Source organism: Brachyistius frenatus, unplaced genomic scaffold, assembly GCF_029030835.1.
Source record: "Brachyistius frenatus isolate BFR_SWC_R1_liver_20210118 unplaced genomic scaffold, ASM2903083v1 Contig_564, whole genome shotgun sequence".
In the NCBI taxonomy this organism is placed as follows: domain Eukaryota; kingdom Metazoa; phylum Chordata; class Actinopteri; family Embiotocidae; genus Brachyistius; species Brachyistius frenatus.
The window spans coordinates 41,375-50,213 of NW_027211163.1; the positions used below are offsets into that span (position 1 = coordinate 41,375).

The window sequence follows — 8,839 nt, forward strand, 5'->3', positions numbered from 1 at the left end:
CACACACACGCACGTCCTCCCCCCCAGTCCGTCCATCCATGAGTGGATCCCTCCAGACATAAACTCCAGCTGACTTCCTGCAGCCTTCACCCTGCGCGTTGGCTTGCAGGCAGATACGAAACTTGAGGCGTACAGTTGCAGGATAAAAGGATGCGGACCGGAGGACCGACCCCGGGCTGCCACCCTGCACCGGCTGCGTGTCGCCGTGGACGGAACAGAGAGTGAAACCCAGGCCGGCCTCCGACCCGTCAGCGCCTCCTCACCATGGAGCTCTGAGGCAGCGCTTTGTGCACACGCTCCCTCTGACGGTGCGGACTCCGCGGTTCGGTGTCCGCGGTTCGGTGTCCACCCGGTCGCCTCATCTGCGTCTCTATCTGTGAGCGGCTGGTTCGGACCAGCAGTGAACCAGCCATGACAAGGCACTTCTGCGGTCTGCCAACTCTTCAGCCGAAGGACGTGTTTTGGAAGTGGACCCAGACGGAAGTGATGGACGTCCTCATGTCCAGCATGTGTTAAAGCTGCTGCTGCACAAGTGTTGTCCCGTCCAGGACCCTCGGAGTGCTGCTCGCACTCAGCAGACCGGTTCAGGGCACCTCATCCGTGCTTCTTGTGGATTAGTGTGCACACATGTCATCTGGGACGGAGACGCCTGCGCTCCAATCACTTCAGTGTGCTGGAATCTAGTCCGTGGAATTGGACCTCTCCTCGTTTTGTTTGGATCAGGACCCCCCTGGTGGTTCCTGGAGTCCTCCACAAGAGACACTGGTCAAAGTTTCCTCCTGATTGATCAGAACCTCTTTGTGACCATGAACTGAAGACAGCCCTGGAAGCCATAGAGAGAGTCACGTTTACACGGCGTCCCAGAGCCATGCCTATCAGGAGAACAGGTGAGTGACTGCCACAGGTATTCATCACACCCTGCAAATGGTAGCTGTGATTGCATTTGTCCACAGTTTATATTAAGAGTCCAGATGCAAGCCTGGTTGTCCAAAAGTATGTGGACGGAGCTCCCTACGGTCAGTTCTTAGTGTGTTGGTGTAGGAACCGGTCCAGTTCCAACATGATGCTGCTCGACCTCAGGCCGCTCTAGAGAAACGCTTTCCCCGTCTGTGGTGTGTAAAACGGTGACTGGCCTGCATCGGGCCTCGAACCCATCCAGGACCTTTGAAATGAACTGGAACACCGTGTGTGAGCCAGAACTCATCACCTTAAAACAATCAGCATTTCAGTCTGAAAACGTATTTGTGGTCGCACGTTGTTGGTACCTCTAAACAATATTTAGGTAAGAACAATTATTGATGACTGCTTATCAGAATATAACAGAGTTTATTTCATTCATAAAGTAGTAACTATACTATCAACATGATTTAAAATATAACCAACGCAAGGTACAACATTGAAATCCTGACTACAACCCAAAAAACTTGGGACTCTGTGTGAATGTAAGTAAATACAGAATGTGATGATAAACCCATATTTAATTGGAAATAGACCAAAGACAACATATCCACCGTGGAAACTAAGAAATGTTATCGTTTTATGTAAAATATATGCTCATTTTGAATTTGATGGCAGCAACACATCTCAAAAACGTTGTGACAAGGTCAACAAAAGACTGGAAGAGTTGTATAAAGATTAAAATCATAGAAACACTGTGTGGGGAAACACAACAATCTAGGAAAAATGTTCTTCTGTGTAAAATGACAAGGAATTAGTGGATTTCATAATCTCATTAAAAGATTCAGAGAATCTGGAGAAATCTCTGAACACAAAGGACAAGGATGAAAACTATTATGGGATGGCGGGGTGTGTGGTTGGACGTTGTTCTGCTGAAATAAACAAGACCTTCCCTGAAAGAGACGTTGTCTGGATGGCAGCATATGTTGCTCCAAAACCTGAATATATCATTCAGCATTAATGCTTCCTTCCAGATGTTCAAGCTACCCATGCCATGTGCACTAATGTATCCCTGTACCATCACAGATGCTGGCTTTAGAACTGAGCTGATAACAAGCTGGGTGGTCCCTCTCCTCTTTAACCTGGAGGATGCAGCGTCCATGATTTCCAAACAGAATCTCAGATTGTGATCCATCAGACCTCAGGACAGTTGTCCACTTCACCTCAGTCCATCTTCAATGATCTCGGTCCAGAGAAGGCGGCGGTGTTTCTGGATCATGTTTCTATCTGGTTTCTTCTTTGGAGAGTTTTAACCTGCATTTGTGGACGCAGCGATGAACTGTGTTCACAGACGATGGTTTTCACAAGTGTTCCTGAGCCCATGCAGTGATTTCCACTCCAGAATAGTGTGTTTTTAATGCAGTGCTGCCTGAGGGCCCGAAGATCACCACCATCCAATATTGGTTTCCAGCCTTGTCCCTTGTGTTCAGAGATTTCTCCAGATTCTCTGAATCTTTTAATGATATTATGAACCGTAGACGATGAAATCCACGAATTCTTTGTAGTTTTACGTTGAGGAACATTATTCTTAGATTGTTGAACTATTTTCCCACACAGTCTTTGAGTGGTGAACCTCTCTCCATCTTCACTGCTGAGAGACTCTGCCTCTCTGAAATCATCTTTTTATACCCAATTATGTTACTGATCTGTTGCCATGGTAACCTGATTAATTGTCAGATGTTCCACCAGGTGGTTTTTTAACATTACACAACTTCTACAGTTTTTTGTTGACCATGTCCCAACTTTTTTGAGACGTGTTGCTGCCATCAAATTCAATATTTGCATATATTTTACATAAAATAATAAAATTTCTCCACTTCAACATTTGATATGTTGTCTTTAGTCTATTTGGAATTGAATATGTTGAGCGCAGGTGGAGGTGTGAGGAATGGAGGATTGTGGGAGTCGGTGCACGTCCCTGCAGCCACATTCAACATCTGGTGGAGAAACTGAGCAGCTTTAACAAACAGCTGGAGTGCCGGGGTGTCCACATACTTTTGGTCACGTATTCATAGCATCGTCTGTCCCATTCTGATGACCTGTGAGAAGAGGCTGCTGTCTCTGCAGCATGATGAGAGCAGAAACTTATCTCCATATTCACAGACTGGTATCGTTGGTGTTCTTTTGTGTCATCTGAAGTTATTATGATGCACAATATTGTCACGTCGTATTACATTTTTTTTAAATTGATGCTCAAAGAATAGACAGTATATATCATATGAAGAAAACAAGGCAAGGAAAGCCCAGAGCTTCATCCTGCTCCTCCTCTGCAGACACAGCTCGGGCCCTGGGGCTTCTGGAGGAGTACTGCACTAAACTCAGAAAGCCGGAGGAGCAGCAGCTTAAAACTGCCATTCAGAGAGTGATGGGGATTTTCAAAAGCAACCTGTTTGAAGCTCTTCTCGGTAAGTCCACGATCTCACAAGCAACCAGTATGTTCTGTCACGTTTCTGTTTCCAGCTGTGAGGAGCGGGATGGTGTGTGAAAGTGATTCTTTAAAGATGAGTTACTCTAAATGATATGGAATGAAAAAACAAGACACACGTTTTTAATGACAGTGACCAGATAACGCAAACTTTAGTGGAGGGTTTCACCATGACATCAGAGCTGAGGAGGTGGAAAGAAATTTGTTGTATTTAATTATTACTGTCCACTCAATGAAGTAGTTATACTGAAAAAAAACTAAAGAATAATGGTTTTGTATAAATTTGAATGTATGCAAGCATAAGAATTAACATTGCAGACTTTTATTAAAACGTGCTTCTATGAAGACGGAGGGAACAGAAAACAACGTGCACATATTTATTTCAGAAGAGCCCGTCACAGGTTAAAAGATCAGCGTCATTCTGAGGTCACAACAACACTCTCATGAAAACATAATTAGTATGATAATATTCCATTTCCACCATTAGACTCGCTCTGTGTACGCCACCCTCTCTGACTGTCTGTCACTCTTTTGAGGGACTCTTAAATACGTTTACTCAAATTAATACAAAGCCAAAATACAAACTCCACCTCAGTCGTATCTGTTTTATAATACAGAACTATATATCTGGATCTGTAAGTGACTATTACATCACCACAGCAGTGCTAATCAAAACTACAACCACTTTAATATTACTTTACTCTGACAGTATCTTCAATCTGTCTTTTAGTATTTCCAACAACTGTCACTTATTGGGAGAAAAACTCCAGTATTACATCATACTACAGAAAATGTAAGCAGATAATAATATGTATTTACTCTCCAGCTGTGACAAACATTGTTTACTATAAACAGAATTTATGTGGCTGCCCACAATAACATTTTTGTTGTTTTTGCATTTATTATTTAGTTCTTTTAGGCTCAGTGTAAATGCAGATGTAAGAAACTGAAGTGTGTCTGTCCTGCTGTTGGCAGCGTATCAGCTGCACACAGTTTACTGTATTCACTCATGTTTTCCATGCATTATAAAACACAGTGAGAGTCAAGCTGCCACTTTATTCACACATCAAGTTCCAACAAAAGAAAACTGACACAACACCAACACATCAAGGCGTTTAGTTTGTCCTGGATGTCGGACCTCTCGCCTCCATCGGAGGTCCACATGCTTCTCTTCTTCTTCATAATGTGACATATTGTCTGCAGGGTTTAGAGTGCACTGACAGGAAGTGGTCAAGCTCTGTGGTTTCCTTCTGGTGGTGTGAGCTGACCTCATGGTTGCCGCTCCACTTCTGAACACCTTCCTCTGAATGGACCGCTCATCCGCAGGAACGCAAACATCGTTGGTCATTGTTTCTTGTTTTTGGGGAATTTCAAAATGAATAATGTGGAACTTATTTTCTAACTTGCAGTATCCTCTAAGTCAGAGCTGGGCAAACTCTTTGGCTCAGGGGCCACATTGACTTTTAAAATTTGACAGACGGGCCGGGCCAGCACCAGATGCATACATATCAAACATAAACATAAAAAAGGCGTTACAGTGTTAATACGTACATTCACTTTTAGTGGGAACAGTGTTGTTGATCACCTTCTTTGTCAGAGCATCGAAGTCTGGTGTTAGTTTGGTTGTGTTCTCAGAACAGATCTGAGGTGTTCATCACTCAACTGGGATCTGTGAGGTGCTTTGTTGGTGTTCATCACACTAAAAGTCTGTTCAAACACGTACGTAGAGACAAACAACACCAGCATCCTCTGGGACATCTTCTGGATGTTTGGACATTTGGCTGCTTTAATGAAGCAGAAAACTCATCCAGTTTAAGAGAGTTGAACTTCTCCTTGAAGACGGTGTCACATTGGAGATCAATCAGTTCACACTGAAACTCCTGTGGTGCCGTTTCAGGGTCTTGTGTGAAGGGACAAGAGACCAGCTGGAGGGACATGCCACCAGCTGAAGGGACACGACACCAGCTGAAGGGACATGAGACCAGCTGGAGGGACACGACACCAGCTGAAGGGACACGACACCAGCTGGAGGGACAGGACACCAGCTGAAGGGACATGAGACCAGCTGGAGGGACAGGACACCAGCTGAAGGGACACGACACCAGCTGAAGGGACATGAGACCAGCTGAAGGGACACGACACCAGCTGAAGGGACACGACACCAGCTGAAGGGACATGAGACCAGCTGGAGGGACAGGACACCAGCTGGAGGGACAGGACACCAGCTGAAGGGACACGACACCAGCTGAAGGGACACGACACCAGCTGAAGGGACACGACACCAGCTGAAGGGACATGAGACCAGCTGAAGTGACTTGTCAATTTTTCCAAAATCAGAGAACCGATGGCAGAATCCTCCGTGCAGGTTGTCCAGTGATTTCCTGTATGTCTTCATGTCGAGGACGTCTTTCAGCGTAGCCAGTGTGGGGAAATGAGCAAATGACTTGTTTGACATTTGCTTTGAGAATAAAGCTAGCTTGGTTTTGAAGGCGCTGACGTTTGTGTACATTTCATGGACAAACTGGTCTTTCCCTCGTAGCTTCACGTTCAGCTCATTCATGTGTGTCAGTACGTCCTCAACAAAAGACATCACAAAGACAATCTGTGTCACTCAGCTCAGGAACATCGTCAGCTTTCTCAAGTAGCTCCATAAATGAGATAATCTCCTGTTTGAGCTCCAACACTCGTTGACGTACTTTCCCCAAACTTAACCAGCGGACGTTGGAGTGGTGAAGCAAGTCCTGGTGATCAGAGTCAGTTTCTTCAAGAAACTTAATGACCTGATGGTGAAGTCTCCTCGCTCCAATAAAGTTCACCACTTCTACAACCGGCTTCACTACGTGGTCGAGCTGCAGGACGGATTTACACAGTGTAAGAAAATGTCCTCCTGCTCAGGGTTGTCCTCTTTCACCCTCTCCTGGATTCTTTTGAGCAACCCGATGTTTTTTCCAGTCAGATTTGTCGATCCGTCCGTGGTAACGTTGGCGAGCTACTCCGAGGTAGCTGGAGCCCCTCGATGACCCCCGACACGCCGTCATACGAGTCCTCTCCCCACGGTGTCCCCTTCAGGGATTCCACGGCCAAAAACTCCTGTTATCTCAAAATTGTCATTAATCCCTCTGATAAACATTAAAATCTGAGCGGTGTCCTTTATGTCATTACTTTCGTCCAGTGCCAAGAAATATCATGTAAATGACTCCGCTGTTTTGTTTAGCTTGCTAGCCAAGTCTTCGTCAATAAGCAGTTTATTTTCTCTAGCTACAATTTACAGATGTCCCCCAAACACCCCACATACAGATTAATGGTAGGTGCTACTTTTTACGGATGTCCCCTAAATGCTTCACATGCCGGCTGGTCGGTTGTGCTCAGAGAAGGCTCCAGTTCACTGCAGCACCATAACTCACAGGTGTGGTCAAAAATGAGCTTAATGGAGTAAAACAAAGTGTCATGATTTAAATTGAAACAGGAATTTTGTCTGCCCGGGAGGCCCGAGTCGATCTGATAACTGGGGAACATTTGGTTCACTGATGTTGATGAGATTTCCTCCTTTGGTGTTGAAGCTGGATGCCGAATGACAAGATGTTTTTAGATACTAGATGGTATTGAAGAAGTTTGGTCAGTGCTAAGTATCAAAGTGCCCGACAAGGCATTTATCTGGCTGATGGATCACTAGTGCACAGCTCTGAGTATGTCTGGTTACACCTGTGATCGCAGCCCCTCCCACTCTATATGTAAATACACATGTAAACACACGAACAACTAAAAAAATCAGTGAGGAAGAGTCAAAGCAGCAGACATTTAATAAAATGAGACATCCCTGCAGTTTCAAGCTGCATTTTAATTTGCAGTTATATAGAAATTTATGACGTACTTCATGTTCGTAAATGTCTGAGCACCGAGTTTGTAATTCACCACCTGAACTGTCAGGCTCCACCAGATCTCGTCAATTCAGGCTCAGATTATTGAATTAATCCAGCGGGTGTGAGGGTTGGACTCTGCACTGTGGTGGATAAACGAACAGTGTGAGGGGGTCGACGAGATAAATGAGAAGAAATAAAACCCAGAGAAGGCTTCGTGGGACGAGCGTCGGGTAGACAGGCTGTGTTCTTATTGGCTGAGACGCTGTGACGTTCATGCTGGGTGGGAACGGACATATTTATGGACCAGACACGGTTTCAGTGAGTCTCTTTGCTGCCTTTTCCTCCAAACTTCATGAAGGGAAAACGTGCACCAAATAGTGACAAACAACATAGTAAAGTATTTGTCAAAAAGACAGTGGAGTTCTGTAAATAGCTGAGCCAACTGGCCTCACAGCTGCAGCTGAAGAAATACACCAACCCGGACTCGTGATGCTGATGTTCCAACATTTTATTTACTGCATGAGCTCGCCCGTCCTCCAATAACCTGCAGTCTGGTGTGCTTTATGCATTGTACTGCATTTGTAGGTTTAATCATTACAGTAATCCTATATTTTATTTATGGATTATGCTCCACGGATTAAAAAAAAAAAAATTCATATATATTTTGTGGACTTTATTTTTATATGACCATAGTATTAGTACTGGTGGAAGCATCGTGTGTATGTATTGGCATTGTCAACACATTTCGTGAACAGAACAAAACCAACTATGTGTTCATGTCTCAGTCCTTTCTAACTAACTCCCCTATCACAGACACACACTCATTTCAATGACTCAAAATAAGTGTGTTTATTTGTGGTAATTAACAAAACATGTCACACCCAGTCCAATAGTGTGGCTTTTTTCACTTTTTTTTAAACACTTTTGGACTATAATGAAGGAAAAGTAAATATCAGCTTCGACACAATACTCGTTAGTACGATGAACTTGTTGGTTTCAGTCTTTACATGGGCATTGGGGACAATATGAGAGATTTCTAACATGGCAGATCCTTTGAGGATTGGTCTGAAGTGTTACATGTGTGGGCTGCAACTTTAACTTTTTACACGTCTTTATGTCTGACTGTGTGGCCCTTTGGGTGAAAATACAATTGAACTTAAACTTGTGTGTCATCGGTGGAAATCAACTACCTGCCTTTTAATGGTGTGTTCAAGAAGCTGGGAAGCGGGAAAGTTGCGACCTTGTAACCTTGGACTTCCCAGTTGAGAGCGTTCCCATGACGACAACAAAAGGGCAACATGGCAGCCTTCAGAAAATCTGCTCTATCTGCTGTCTGAATACAGAAAAGTGACAAACAACCTGGTCACCACTTCTGCAGACCATCGCAGGGACCGAATGCAGTCATTATTTATTTTTTTTAAATTTATTTTATACACTTTATTAATCCCAGAGGGGAAATTTCTTCACTACAGCAGGGGGCTCTCAGGGGGGGCTCTCAGGGGGGAGATGCTGCAGCAGGCTGCCACTAGCGCGGCGCCAGGTAACCTGACCTGAGGTGCATGTTTTTGGATGATGGGAGGAAGCCGGAGAACCCGGA

At 44.5% G+C, this 8,839-nt stretch overlaps 1 long non-coding RNA gene across 1 annotated transcript; it reads left to right on the forward strand.

The window, feature by feature from the left end:
• On the forward strand, window positions 1–5,105 carry LOC138614759 (uncharacterized). Its single transcript, XR_011310329.1, has 3 exons — window positions 1–887; window positions 3,231–3,362; window positions 4,792–5,105. It is a non-coding gene; the product is annotated as an uncharacterized lncRNA (long non-coding RNA).
• Window positions 5,106–8,839: the final 3,734 nt, after the last annotated feature.